Genomic DNA, 15762 nt, shown 5'->3' with positions numbered 1-15762 from the left:
TGGGAAATGGCTGTGTCTGTGTGTGATACTCAAGTCTGCTTTAAGTCGCAGCATACAGGAATACCTGTTTCTCTTTTTTTTTCCTGCCTCCCTGTTTCCATCACCAATAAATCCTTTTGGTATTTACAGAGTCCATTAAAGTAATAAGATGTAGTGATTTTGCTGTTTAGTCTCACTGGAATCCTTGAATATATATGTTCTGTAACATCAGAGCAAAAACTGTAATAATGATGAATTCCAGGCAGATCCTGAATTACAGTAAAGGAGTGCATTTGCAGTGGCAAAAGGCCAGACTGAGACCACAAGTTGTCATCGTTTTGTGGTCGTTGGTCTGATACCCCAAAGATTATATCATGTTTCATCTTTACTCTTTGAACCAAGCCTGTGAGTGCTAAATATCCTGGAATTCTTTGTGATTAGTTACTGCTCGTGGGGCCGGTGGTAGTTTATTAGGATGGCAGGAAAACCAAAGGAAGGTACTCAGATCCATTTATTAGCCACCAATAAATAGAGACCACTGATGTGCCAATCTGTTTCTCCAGCTACTGGTCTGATTTTAGCGCCAGGAACCTACAATTCAAGACCAAACACTGTTATCTAGAGAGTCTGGCAGGAGTGGAAGCTCTGCTTGGTTATAAACTTGATCATGTCCTTGGCTCTGGCCCTGTATTGGTGACAGAGGGCCCCTTGCTGGTTACATCTCCCCACTGGCTCTCTGTAATGCCTGGATAGTCTATTCTAGACCTCTTGGAGACAGTTTTACTTGGCCCAGGCATGATAATAATTTGAATTTGAGCTAATTGGTCCATTAGCAGGGATAATTTTATGTGATAAAACCCATGACATCCTCATGCCTTGGAGAATAGGATTCTGAAAATAATCCAAAGGCAGGCCTTGGAGACCAAAGCCAATGAGGAGTTTAGTCATCTGGAAGTGAAAAACGTGACTTAAATGGGGAAATGGAGGAGAAGAGGAAGGTAAGGAGCCTGCCACCTCCCACAGGCTCAGAGCTTTGTCTGAGTGGGGCCTGGAGAAGCTGAGGTCCCGGGATCACAACTTGACAGGAGTATCCATGGGTCTCCAGGTGAGCAGTCTCCTGAGGTGGTTCAGTGCGAGGTACTCCTGACATAGCTTTGGTTATTGTTACCTTAGTAACAGCTAAGCTGAGGTTAGTGGAGGGTGAGGATGCTATACGGTAGTCCCCATCTGCTTTTAGCCCTTCTGCAGATCAAATAGTAGGGCCATCTGAAGCCCCCAAGATGCAGAATCCAGAGAGTCACGCTCAAATTGACTTAGGTATTATCACCAGGGATCCAGCTCTAGGGGGTCATTCATCACTCTGATGCTCCCAAACATAGCCTGAGCTGCCTCCCTATGTCACTGGAAGCTTTTTATTGGGTTCCAGCGACACCCAACCCAGGGAGTGCTTACACGGCACAAGTGCCCCCCGACTGCTGGTCAGCTCATTTCTGTATGACTAGCAGGTTTCTCTGCCATGGCCATCTCCCAGTCTCCCTCCAGCTTCCGCTCCTCCCCAGGCCAGCTTACCCAATATGTGGGCACGGGCTTCTCCATTAGTTTCCCAAACTCAGGTGATACTGGAAGGCAGAGTTTAACGAAATGTTGCCAGACACTTGAGGATGCCATTGGGGCATCAGGACAGAAAAGGGAACAGGTATCCCTGCGTGTGAAGTCCACTGCTTCTTTGCACGGGGGCCCCTTCTTCACTACCAACTGCCTGAGTCAGGTGAAACAGATTTGTAAACCCCAAAGTTTGAGAGTAAACCTCATAGTCTCCGCAGAGATTCACAGTTTTCTGTGAAGACGGGCTTCACGTTTAAAGGCTCAGCATCTCAGCTGGCAGCCTCTGCACTTCTTCGTGTATCATTCCTACTTTATGGACTTCCCCGAAGGAGTGGGTAAGCACTTACCTTACATCTGCTTGGCCAAAACCCCAGTTGTGTGTCCCAGAAAGATGGGAGAATCTTGCCGAAGGGAAAAGAAAATCCAGGAAACACACAAGAATGCAGGAATGCTTGTGTGTCCCCAGATTTTGGCTTTATTTTTACTTTGGTTCTGTCTGTTACTCTGGGTACCTGGGATTGGACTTTGAGCTTTGACTCACTCTATCACTTTTCTCATCCAAGGAAGCCTGTTGGGTAATCAGAGTCCATCAGTCAAAATGTGGGTGTATAGTGTCTGGAAAAAACTCCAGCCTGTAGTCTGAAATGCTATAGTCAGGTTGCACTGCATGCTTGCCATCTCATTTTTCATTACATTTAATCTGCCATTGCCTCTGACAGAGAAAAGAAGAACAAAGTTTTCTCTAACTGACCACATGACAACAGTGACCACTGAAGAATTTTGAATCCAGGACATTTTTGAAAAGAGAAAATCATACAAGGGAATGAGGCTCCTTAGATGAACTTGGAAGGCAGTTTTAACAGGTCACCTTAACTATCTGAATTCACATTTAAGATTTTCATTATTATAGGGATCAATATTGATTTTAATTGTCCTTAACATTTGTTACAAGGAAAGCAAAGAGTCTCATTTTCACGTGTAGTTACTTCCCATAGATCTGCTTTTTACTCCGAGCTGTATTCATTTTTTCAAGGGCTGCCTTATTAGCTTTGATCCAGGAGATGGCAGTGTGCTTTTCATTTTGGGACTTGAATGTGACCTCTTACACCTTCTTCTCCTGTAAGTTGGCATGTGTGATAGGGTGGTGCATTGTGAAGTCCATGATGTAATATGTTCATTGATCCACCATACTGAAACATTAATAAAAAATCAAATCTGAAGTATAGAAACTGGGTTATATTATAAATTCATAAAACTAATCTACTTATTTTTATTAATCAAATAGTGAACACTTAGTACTGTACTGGATGTTCTATGGGTAAATAGAAATGTTAAAAGCCATTATTGCTTTAAAAATCTTAAAACCTAGATATGGACCCACAAAGCTAGTAAAAATGAAACTGAAGACAGTTGTATGTTAACTTAATTAGGAGTTAAAAGAGATTACTGTGGTCAGTGAGAGGACTTCTCAAAGGGAGGTGGTAATTAAAAGGATGAGTAGGAACTTTTGGATAAAGAGGATGGATTAAGCACCATAATTTTTCCCTCTCTCTTCAGATCCTACTAAAATGATAGTATAGGATTACAAATAGATAAATCAGAACAGCAAAAAAAAAAAAAAAAGGGCAACATTAGGAAATAAGATATCAAATTTTTGAAAGATGGAGAGATTATAAAAAGGATCTCCATGAAGGAGCATGGAATAAGGTCTTTATCAAGTTAAAGAAAGTACATTTTATTTCTATTTTTCTGTGTTTTTTTTTTTTTTTTTTAATCAAGGATAGTTAAATTTTTTCAAGTACTTTTTTGGGGGCACTATTGATAAGATCATGTGATTTTTTTTCTATTAATCTTTTAATATGGTGGATCATATTGGTTGACTTTCAAATGCTAAACTAGCCTTCGATCCCTGGGATAAATCCCACTGGGTCATAGTATAGAATTCTTTTTATATAATGCTGAATTCTCTTCACTAATATTTTGTTAAGAATTTTTTTACGTCTATATGCATGAGGAATATTGACCTGTGGTTTCCTTTTCTCCCTCCCTCTCTCCTTTCTTTCCTTCCTTCCTTTTCTTTCTGTCTTTCTTTTTCATTCTCCATCTTTGGTTTTGTACCAGGGTAATACTAACTTCAGAAAATGAATTGGAAAATGTTCTTTCTTCTTCTGTTTTCTGAAAGAGATTGTGTACAAGTGGTACTAATTCTTCTTCAAATTTTGTATCAAATTCTCCAGTGAAACAATCTAGGCCAGGAGATATATTTTTGGGGAGTTTAAATTTCCTTAATATTGTAGAGCTATTCAAATGGTCTATTTAATATTGAGTGAGGTACTTAGTGATGATAATATTGAGTGATGGTAATTAGTGTTTTTTGAGGTATTGATCAGTTTCTAAGTTGTCAAATTTGTGTGTATAGAGTTGTTTGTAGTATTCTTTTATTATCCTTATTATTTTAAATGTGTTGAGGTTTGTTTTATGACCCAGAAAATGGTAAGTGATTTGTGAGAACTTGAGAAAAAACTATGGATTCTGCTCTTGTTGGGTGGTGGTGGATTTTATAAATGTCAGTCTGTTGTTTGATGGCATTGAGTGTTTCTATGGCTTTGCTGCTTTTTTGCCTAGATGTTTTCTGTTTTTGAGAGGGATGTTGAAGTCTATAATTGTGGATGTGTGAATTTCTCATTTCAGTTATACCAGCTTTTGCTTCATATACTTTGTAGCTCTGCTGTTGGTGTGTATACATTTAGGATTGGTATGTCTTCTTGCTGGATTGATCCCTTTGTCATTATGTAATGTACCTTCTTGTTTCTAGTAATTTTCTTTGTGCTGAGATTTACTTTGCTTGATAATAATATAGCCACTCCTACATTTCTTTGATTCATGTTTGTATGATATGTATTTTTTCACCTTTTTACTTTCAACCTTCTTATATCATTATACTTGAAGTGAGTTTCTTGTAGACAGCATATAGCTAGGTCATGGTTTATAATCCAACCTGCTAACCTCTGTTTTTAATTTGTATATGTAGACCATTTATATTTAATGTAATTATCAATATGTTAGGACATAAATCTAGCATTTTATTTTATTTTTGTTTGTTTTCTTTTTGTTCTATTGTTTCTCACTTCTTTTTTCCCCTCACCTTCCTGTGTGCTTCTGGAACATATTTTAAAATTCTATTTTATCTTTTAAAAATATATCTTTAAATATAGCTTTTTATTGGTTGCTCTAAGTATTATATATACAACTAACTTATTGCAGTTTACTGGTGGTGTCATTTTACTAGTTCAAGTGAAGTATAGAAAACTTACCTCTCTTTTTGTCCCTATATCTTTCCTTATTCATATTTCCTCTACATATAGTGTTTCCTCTACATACGTTGTCCTCAGACAATGTTATAAATTCTGCTTCAACCTTCAAACATTATTTAGAAAACTCAAGTGGAGAAAAGCCTGTTATATTTACTTAGTTCCGTAATATTCCAAGATTATTCCTTGTATTGTTTTCTTTATGTTCAGAGAAAATTTCTTTAGCTATTTTTGTGTAGGTTCCCTGGCGAGACTTTAGCTTTCCTTCATCTCAGAAACTTTAGATATCTGTGTCATTGATGAAGAATGTTTTAACTGGATACTTGATTCTTGGTTGACAGTTCTTTTCTTTTGTCACTGAAAAATGTAATGCCACTTCCTCTAGCCTCCATGATTTATGATAAGAAATCTGTCATTGTTGTTTTCCTGTAGGTGAGATGTCATTTTTTCCTGGCTGTTTTCAAGAGTTTCTCTGTTTTTTAGCTTTCATAAGTTTAATGATGATGTGTCTTGGTATGGATTTCTTCAGGTTTATACTGTTTGGACTTTATACTTAAACCTGTAGGTCTTTGTCTCCTGGAAAGTTTAGGAAATTTTTATCCATGATTTCTCTTGAGTACATTTTCAGCCCTGCCATTTTCCTACTTGCCTTGTGAGACTCAAATTACAAAAATGTTAGACATTAAAAAAAAATATCCTACAGAACTTTGATACTATTTTTTGTCTCTCTTTTCTGTTTTTCAAGTTGGGTAATTTCTAATGTTCTGTCTTTCATTTCACTCTTTTTGTCCTTTGTTTTCTCTTTTTGTCATTAAGCACATCCACTGAGATTTTTATATCAGTTATTGTCTTTTTCAGCTCCAAAATTTCCATTTGGTTTTTCTTTGTATCTTTTATTTCCTATTTTTATTCGTTTGAAGTATATTTGTAGCTGCTTTAAAATCTTTGTCAGGTCATATTAATATCTCTGTCATTTTGGGTTTAGCATCTATTTTTTTTTTTCATTCAATTTGAGTGCTTCCAGTTTTTTTGTATAATGAATTATTTTATTGAAACCTGGATATTTTCTTGTGAAGTATGAGACTCTAGACCTTATTTAATCCTTATTTTAAAAACGGATTTAATCTGACACTTCTCTGGCAGTGGGAGTGGGTTGGGGTGGGGGTGGGGGAGTGGGGAGGGACATCACTACCCGGCTGCTGTCAGATGGAGGTAGAAATCTATGCTCTCCACTCAGTCTCCTAAGTGGTGGGGTGAGGGTGAGGGTTTCTCCTTACTGATGGGTAGAGATGACAGTGTTGTTTCCCGTTATGGTCTCCACTGACACTGTGGTGAGGGCAGAATTTTTATTGCTGAGTGTTGATGAAAGTTCTGATTTTCCATCAGGCCTCCTCCTCCTCCTCTGACACCATCCTAGTGGGGAGGGGGATGGGTACTTCTTATCGTTAGGTAAGGGTAGATTTCTGTTTGTTCCATGGGATCTCTATTAATACCATGAGGGTTGGGGTGTTTGTTACTGGCCAGTGGGGTTTTTTAAATTCCTGGCTTCTTCCTTGGACTTTTTTTATGCCAGCTCCTTGGGTATTAGAGCTAGCTCCTCATGAGAGCCTTAAGAGGGTGGGAGCCTAGACTTCCTACTTGGGTTTTGCTGGTGTGGACAAGAGTGGAGCCACAAATTTTTCTGCAGTGTTTGCCTGGAATAGAACAGCTATTATCTAAAAGTTTCTGTCTTGCTTGGCTGTTCCTTTCCTAGTCATTTGGTTAGAGCAGACTTTTGGGGGGATTTTTTTTTCAGTCTGCGACCCCTGTATTGCTATCCTCAAGGCCAGGGTATTCACCACTGTGTTTCTTTGGGTCCTAAAGTCCCAAGTTGATTTGCCTTCTCTCTACTTTTTAGAGTCTTCTTATGTGTTTGGTTTATAAGTAATGCCCACAATTTTTAATTGTACTTCACAGGAGGACTAGGGAAAAGTACATTTATTGCTAATTGTTTTAAAACATTTTCTGCATTTTCAAACTTAACCTCAGAAGCAAGTCAAAATCTCCACATCAGACTTGGTTCCTTACCTTCCCTAATTTTCCTCAGTCATCCTCAGCTGTACCTCTGAAACAGATTCAAATCCTTTCCTCTCCATCTTCACTTCCATCAGCCAAGGTCAAGCAAGCATCTCTTTCCTAGACTACTACAGTCAGGAGCAAGCATTTGTTAGAGTGAACTTTTCAAAACATCAGTCACTGCACATCACTACTCTGATTAAAGAAATGATACAAATGAACTTACTTACAAAACAGAAAGAGATGCACAGACTTAGAAAAGAAGTTATGGTTGCCGGAGGGGGACGGGACAGTTAGGGAGTTTGGGATGGTCATATACACACTGCTATATTCAGAATGGATGACCAACAAGGACCTATTGTATAGCACGTGAAACTCTACTCAATGTTATGTGCCGGCCTGGATGGGAAGGGGGTTTGGGGGGAGAATGGACGTGTGTATGTATGGCTGAGTCCTTTCACCTGAAACAACCACATCGTTAATCATCTAAACCCCAACACAAAATAAAAAGTTTAAAATTTGAAAAAAAGAAACTCTAAAACGTTTTTCATTGCACTTTGGCTAAAATATGAATTCCTTTTCCTAGTCTGTTAAGTCCTCAAATAATCTACACTGTACCTGTCTCTCCAGCCTCACTCCTCAACCTCATGCCTCTGCTTCTCTCGTAGGGGAAATTCTCTCATCATGCTCAGCTCGTTTTCCTCCTTCTGTACTTCTATCTCATATCTGTTTCAGGGTATGAACTTGCCATTGGAGAGCCCAGAGTGCTCATATTCCAGTTTTGTTTTGTTTTGTTTTTTTTGTCATGTGGATTCCAGCTTAAACATCACCTCCTCTGAGAAGCCTTTTCCACCACCTCCCTTGTCCAAGTCACTTTCTGTATTAACACTGTTTAATTTTCTTCAAAGTGCTTTATCACTGGTATTTTCTTGTATATTTATTTTTGTACTGGTCATCAGCTGTCTTCTCCCTCGGAGATATAAACTCCATGAGATCAGGGTCATTGCTCCTTGTGTTTACTGAGATTCACTGGGGACACATTATCTAAATAATTTTTATTGAATGGATGAATTTAGTCAACTCCTAGTGAGCTAATTATGTACAAGGGTTTGTGTTCGGTGTAAGAATATTTCACGTCAGACATATCACTGAATCTGAATACTGACATTTTGCTATAGACATCTTTGTCATCTCCTATAAAGGAGGAAATGGAACCTTGAGGAGATCCAGTCCTTCCCCAAAGTTAATGAATTTGCTTCCACCCAAGTTTACTGAGGGCACATTTACATGCCAGGCACAGTGCCTGATACCAGGAATACAAATGTGAATAAGGCAGGGCTCTTGCCATCTAATTGCTCACAGCCTGTGTGGAGACAGAGCACAAACCACTAACTTTACTACAACATGATGTGCGAATAAACTGGGGCAAGCCTTATGCCAAAGGTAGGAACAAAACATTAGGAGATAAAGAATTGTGTGACTAATTTTGCTGGATGGTTGGATGAAGGTTTTTTTTTTTTTAAAGCTTTACAGAGTAGATGGCATTTGAGCAAGGCCTGCAAAGATGAATAGGCTTTTGCCAGGTGTAGAAAGGGTGATAAGAGCTTTCCAGAGAGAGAGAAGAGGAGATGTGAAGGGAGAGGGACTTGAAAGAGGGCACATCCTGGCTGGTTAGCTGTGTGAGAGCAGGCTAGACTTTCACAGCAGTTACGAAAGTCGACTGACATGCACCCAGCCGTAGAAGTGCACGAACAGACTTTCATTTTTTTTCTCAGTTAATAAATTTTTGATCTGTCTCCAAGAGTCAGTAAAGTTTGCTTTGTCTAAAATTTGACTTCCAAAGATTTATGAGGTTTTCCTCCATCAGCCCCTTCTGTTTGATGAGCTATAGCAGCACCATGAAGAAGAGGGCATGGGGAGGGGGCATGGTAAACTCACAAACTACAGCCCTGGTTAGCTTGTCCTGCAGGCTTGGTATAGAGTGATGCGCTACATTTAGGAGAAGGCTCTCTTACCCTCTGCAATATGATCACATAGCCTGAAAGCTCTGACCTAGAAATTCTTTGCTTTGGATTCAGATTTGCTGGCTGGAACACAGATATCCCTGGGAAAAGAAACACATAAGAGTGTTATTGGGGACTTCCCCGGTGGTCCAGTGGCTAAGACTCTGCACTAGGGGGGCTAGGTTTGGTCCCTGGTCAGGGAACTGGATCCCACATGCCCCGCAACTAAAGGTCAAAGGTCCTGAGTGCTGCAACCAAGACCCAGTGCAGTCAAACTAAATATTAAAAAAAGTTTAAAAAATTTATTGGATATTAGCATCTTCATGAGAATGAACTTGTGAGCATCTTCCATCTGGGCTAGCCAGTGTCCTTAGGGAGCCAAGGGGATGGGTGTTTGGTTTTAGGGAAAGGTTTAGTACTGAATATGTGCCAGATACAGAGCTAGGAGTTCTGGGCCTTTTTGCATTTTAACTTTTTTCAACACTGTTCTCTTAATGTTAGACTGGCCCACTGGGGCACACAGAGGCTAGGTACTTGCCTGAGGTCTCTCTGTTAGTGATAGTAAGGCTGGAGTTCGAAACCAAGGCTGCTTCTACAGCTACGCTGCCTTTCCACGCAACATGACATCACAAAGGGCTGGGGTGGTGGTGAGAAAGGTAGGAAAAAATGACAAAGATGTAGAGTGTGGATGTCAAAGTTCACTTAGGTCACAGCCACACTTTGGGTTGACCCTGAGAAGAGTACTGCCTCTCTTGGTCAGGCTTTGACTGTATTTTGTGTGATCTGTCCAAAGCACTTGGAAGACTAGAAGCATTGTCTGGATAGGCTGATAAAATTCTCAGCAAAGTAAGAATGTGCCAGATGACTGTTTCAAGTGGCTCACATGCTTGCTTCCCACTGTGAATCTGTGCCTTAGAGATAATCAGAAAACCTTTTTCATCAGATGGCATATCACAGATGAGAAAAGCAGTGTGAAGGAAGCGAGTCAGGCAAACAGTGTCAGGTGTGGACTGGCTGAAGCCCATGGTCCCCATCATTGGGAAGGCTGATGCTATGCTTTGCCAACTTCCCTTCCTGCACATACCTGGGGATCCTGGAAGCAGCAAGCATGGCTCTGCAGAATCGGCCACCCAGAAATGAGACCTGCCCTCCACAGGGAAGTGGCATCCTCTCATATGTTCCATGCTTTTTATCCTCCAGAGATTGAAGAGGATTGGGAATGTAGCCGACAAAGGAAGCTGTTGTGCTGGCTGTGGATAGGGGCATCGAACACACACCCCAGCAATGACACACCCATCTCCTACTCCTTGTACTACAGGTGCGCAACAAAATGCAAAAGACCTTTGATTTGTGGTTCTCCCTTCCGCTGTGTTTCTGGGATTTCCAGCCATGGGCAGGCAGTGGGGGTGGGAGGAAGGACACTGCACTGCATCCTGGGTGGATACAGGATCCACCATCTTATACCTCCTTCCTCAGAGCCCGAGGGTGGGTATTATTTTCTCCTTCAGTGACTGTTACATGTACCTTGAACACATCACTAAGTGCTGTAGAACCAGTGGTAAAGGAGAAGTTGGCTCTTTATTACACTGGCAATAAAACCTCACTTCCCACATCAGGTGTAGTCTCCTTGTTCATGTCACTTTAGCCACACGAGCCTCCTTTCTGTTGTTTGAACACACCTTAAGCCTTTGCCTGGTGCTGTCTTCACCCCTCATCTTGCAGGTCTCAGCCCAAATGATAGCTCTTCAGAGAGGTCTTCCCCACTGAGACTGAAGTTACTTTCTCCTTCCTGGCCACACACCTGCTTTAGTCAATCTGTAGCCAGCATATAGGGCTTCCTTGTGGCTTGAGGTAAATAATATGCCTGAAATGCAGGAAATACAGGAGACAGGGATTCAATCTATGGGTTGCGAAGGTCCCCTGGAGGGGAAATGGCAACCCACTCTAGTATTCTTGCAGAGAAATCCACAGGGTCACAAAGAGTCAGACATGACTCAGCATAGCATATTCACTTTGTTTATTGCAATCTTAGCTTTTATCACTTTTCGGTTTATCTTTCCCATTTGTTAGTTATTTGTTTCTTGTATGTTTTTTAACCTCTTGAATGTTAGCTTCTTGCAAATGGGACTTTGCCAGTTTTACTCCCAGCACATAGCTTAGAATACTCTGTGGTAGTTGTTCAATAAATATTTGTGAACGAATGAATGAATGACGTGGTTGCCGCCTTCATGCTTACAGACTGGAGAGGTGGTACAGCATAGAACTTAGGCTCAAGAGTCAGACAGCCAGGAGTTTGAATCCCAGCTCTGGCACTAATGACCTAAAGTCTCAGAACTTTAGGTTTTTTGTCTTTAAAAGGGAGATAATGTTAGCCCTTACTTTGTGGAGTTGAAGTGAGGATTGCATGAGATAATTCCTCTAAAGTGCTTGGCATTGGGTTTGCAACAAAGTGATAATATTGTGTTCTATTGTTGTTGTTGTTCAGTTGCTAAGTCCTGTCTGACTCTTTGCGACTCCATGGACTGCAGCACAATAGGCTTCCCTGGCCTTCACCATCTCCTGGAATTCGCTCAAACTCATGTCCAGTGATTTGGTGATGCTATCCAACCATCTCATTCTCTGTTGCCCTCTTCTCCTCCTGCCCTCAGTCTTTCTCAGTATCAGCATTTTTTCCAATGAGTTGGCTTTTCACCTCAGGTGGCCAGTCAGGTTCTATTATTACAGGGAACAAATCTATAAATGTAAAGAATGCAATACAATTAATAAGTGAGGTGAAAGAGGAGGTAGAGGGCAGGCTGCCTCATGACATCTAAGGTGAGACCTGTGCAGACAGATATCATTGATGAGCCTCGTCCATCTAGTTATGCCCATGACTGAAATCAACAAACCACTCTGAGGGAGAGACCTCAGAGACGAGGGTCCTCGTTGGCATCACAGTACCAGACGGATCATACCTGAGCTCCCGTCTACTTACCTACAGCCCAAGAGTCAGGCTCTTCATGACTGTGAGGCAGCAGCCCCAAAGCAGTGAGTGCACTTTGGCTAGGAATGTGCTGAGTGACTTTAACGATGTGGTGTTGTTGGGATCACTTTCTCTCATTTGGAGTCTGGGTCACATACTGGAGGAAGCATACTAGCACTTTATCTGCTGTCAGTTCAGATTTCATGCTTCCTTTTGCACTCTATCTAAATTAAATCTCACTCCACTGGGGAGCCCTCTGGCTTTTTCGCTCCTATTTTTGGAACAGTAGTGGAGACTTGGATCTCCCGAAAAGGGGGCCTCCGGCTCCTGCTGTGGCTTGGACTTCCCCAGGCTCTGCCTGCTCTGCGTGCTCAGCCAGACCACAGTGGCTCTGAGAGTTTGTTTTTCTTTTCCGCCACCAGGAAATTGTTCAGTGAGTGCCACCAGTGGTGTCTCAAAGTTAGGCCTTTATCCAGCAGCAGTTGAAGCCAGGGGTGCAAGGACAGCTTTTGCTTTTCGTGCTTGTCTGGATCTTTTTTGGATGGGTAAATAGACTCCCACAAAGAATGACAAGAAACAGCAGGCTAGAGATCTGCAGGGGCAGTAATGGATATGGAAGCTCGGATTAATATGCTGGATTGAGAATATTGCCAAAGGTCAGCTATGGACAGTCCTGGACCCTGTTTCGATTTTCAGTAACACGTGGGTAGAGCTGGGGTGGAGATAGGGGTAACTGATGGTGCTTTATGACTGACTATTGTTGTTCAGTTGCTAAGTCATGTCTGACTCTTTGTGTCCCCATGGATTGTAGCACTCCAGGCTCCTCTCTCCTCCACTATCTCCCAGAGTTTGCTTAAATTCACATCCACTGACTTGGTGATGCTATCTAACCATCTCATCCTCTGTTGCCCCCTTCTCCTCCAGCCTTCAATCTTTCCCAGCATCAGGGTCTTTTCCAATGAGCCAGTTCTTTACATCAGGTGGCCAAGTATTGGAGCTTCAGTTTCAGCATTAGTCCTTCCAATGAATATTCAGGGTTGATTTCCTTTAGGATCAACTGGTTTGATCTCCTTACTGTCCAAGGGACTCTCAAGAGTCTTCTCCAACACCATAGTTCAAAAGCATCAATTCTTTGGCACTCAGCTTTCTTTATAGTCCAACTCTCACATCCATACATGACTACTGGACCTTTGTTGGCAAAGTGAAAATTCTGCTGTTTAATATGCTGTCTAGGTTTTTCATAGCTTTCCTTCCAAGGAGCAAGCATCTTCTAATTTCATGGCTGCAGTCACTGTCCACAGTGATTTTGCAGCCCAAGAAAAGAAAATCTGTCACAGCTTCCGTGTTTTCTCCTTCTATTTGCCATGAAGTGATGCCACTGGATGCCACAATCTTAGTTTTTTGGATGTTGAGTTTCAAGCCAGCTTTTTCAGTGTCCAACTTTCACCCTCATCAAGAGGCTCTGACTATAGTTACTAGCTACTGGAAATTGTCAGTGTGTTTTATAATTTCTAGGTTCATTGGGTTGCCAACATTGTACCTCTAGTTTGACTTTTCTTTTTGTAGTTGCCTACCATAGCATTTTTCCACCCTCACCTAATTTATTCTAGTGTCCCTGGTGGCAGGAACAGGTTTTTTTCTCCAATAGATCCTCACACCAAGAACAGTGCCTGGAGATTTTGGGTTTCCATAAATGTTGGCTGAATGAATGAATGAATGCTGCTGCTGCTAAGTCACTTCAGTCGTGTCCGACTCTGTGCAACCCCATAGACGGCAGCCCACCAGGCTCCCCCGTCCCTGGGATTCTCCAGGCAAGAACACTGGAGTGGGTTGCCATTTCCTTCTCCAATGCATGAAAGTGAAAAGTGAAAGTGAAGTCGCTCAGTCGTGTCTGACTCTGTGCGACCCCATAAACTGCAGCCCACCAGGCAAAAGTACTGGAGTGGGGTGCCATTGCCTTCTCCGGAATGAATGAATAGGCAAGCTATTAGTAGTTAATCCAGGACCTGATAAAGATCTGTTTTTCTGGTCTGGATCATTGTGGTAACCCACTTCCACAATGGCCCCCAGTTGAATTTTCTTTTTGCTGAACAACATCCTCTAGTAGTTTATACAGAGACAGAGAGTGGGTGGTAAAAACAAAAAGCAAAAAATGATTAGTTTTTGTATATTTAAAATCATTTTGCCCTTATCTTTAATGATCATTTAGCAGAGTTCAGTCGGTAGAGCATGGGACTCTTAATCCCAGGGTTGTGGGTTCGAGCCCCACATTGGGTGGTTGCTCTTCAGTGTTTACAGGCTTCCCTCGTAGCTCAGTCAGTAAAGATTCTGCCTGCAGTTCAGGAGACCTGGGTTTGATCCCTGGGTCGGGAAGATCCCTTGGAGAAGGAAATGGCAACCCACTCCAGTACACTTGCCTGGAAAATTCTAGGAAGAGAGGAGCCTGGTGGGCTGCAGTCCATGGGGTCACAAAGAGTTGGGTACAACTGACTAACACTTCACTTCACTTCATAGTTTTTATTACATTTTCTTTTAGTACTTTGGAGATACTACTCTATTGTCTTCTAGCCTCCATTGTTGCTGCTGAAAAGATTGAGCATGGATTATATTCTGGAGACAAAGGGGAGCCTTTAGAGGGATTTGAGTTCAGAAGTAATCTGATGAATCTGCCTTTGGGAAATTGGTCTGGCTGCAGTGTATAAGATGATTATATTAATTCTAGTTGCAGTGTATTGAATGAAAAATCATGACATATAAACATTTTATTACAAAACCATAACTCTTACATTATGTTGTGATAGAAGAATATTTTAAGACAACAACAGATCCCCCGCCCCCCCTCCGAATTTCCTTCTGTCTTTTTTATTTTCATTTAAACAATTAGTTGGTCCTGTGCTTCTTGCACAAGGATGAGAATGGGATAGAGACATACAAGTGTGGAGTCTTCTTGACTTGTGTTTTTTAAAGTCTAAACTCCAAGGAACAGGGAAGTGATTCTGAAGAACAGATGAAAGTTCCTGGCCAGACCCTGAAGGGAAGTGTGATTTCTCAAAGATTAGAAAAAGTAAATTTCTGCCTTGTCCCCAGGGTGGGCAGAGAGGGTGAGAGGTGGTGAGAGCATGGGGAAGCTGCACCCTGCTTCCCAGTCAGAGCACACAGTCAGAGCCTGCAGAGGCACCAGGCTTCCGGGCTCAGCAAAAGGAGGGTGTGGCCTCCGGCAGCTCCCCAAAGGCCTGGGACCTTGTGTCACTGCAGCACCAGCGCCTGGGGCCTCAGCAGCACCCAGGGAGAACAGACGACCGGGTCGCCAGAGGGAGCTCTGCCCACGCAGCGACCTCATGCTAGGTCGGATTCTGGCAGGGGGCTGACTAGGGAGCTGACCCTTGCCCTTGTGTCTACTGTACTCTCGCACTGTGACCTCCCTCACAAACTGCTGACACCAGAGGTGGGTGTGTTGTTCCCCACACCAAGCAATTTTCTGACACCAGCAGGGTGTCCTACAAGTTAACTGAATTCAGATCCTACAAATTAAGGGTTTGGTCCCATGGACAGAGGAGCCTGGGGGGCTACAGTCCATGGGGTGGCAAAGTGTTAGACACGACTGAGCGACTAACACTTTCACTTTTCCCATAAGATTGCCCTCCATCCACTTCAGATGCCAATCCAAGTGGGTGGTCCCCAGGTTACCCACAACTTCTGTCTGACTTGCTACAAATCAGGGGTTCCCATGACCTCTTCCTCCTTGGATATGAGTATTTGCTGGAGTGGCTCATAGAACTCAGGGAAATACTTACTTACTTACTTTGTTGTTGTTCAATGGATAAGTCACGTCCAACTCTTTGATACC

The 15762-nt window shown here is 42.0% G+C and overlaps 1 long non-coding RNA gene across 1 annotated transcript in view; it reads left to right on the top strand.

Moving 5' to 3' along the window:
- The first annotated feature begins 1649 nt into the window (after positions 1 to 1649).
- The window catches only part of LOC129641686 (uncharacterized), a 37880-nt gene continuing 23767 nt past the window's right edge, over positions 1650 to 15762 (top strand). Inside the window, exons 1-2 of the long non-coding RNA XR_008709404.1 lie at positions 1650 to 1919; positions 10154 to 10271. This is a non-coding gene — a long non-coding RNA (uncharacterized LOC129641686). The remainder of the gene's footprint in view (positions 1920 to 10153; positions 10272 to 15762) is intronic.

This window comes from Bubalus kerabau, chromosome 1 (genome assembly GCF_029407905.1).
Source record: "Bubalus kerabau isolate K-KA32 ecotype Philippines breed swamp buffalo chromosome 1, PCC_UOA_SB_1v2, whole genome shotgun sequence".
NCBI lineage: Eukaryota > Metazoa > Chordata > Mammalia > Artiodactyla > Bovidae > Bubalus > Bubalus kerabau.
The sequence above is the reverse complement of the archived record's forward strand: the minus strand, read 5'-3'. Positions and strand labels throughout refer to the sequence as shown.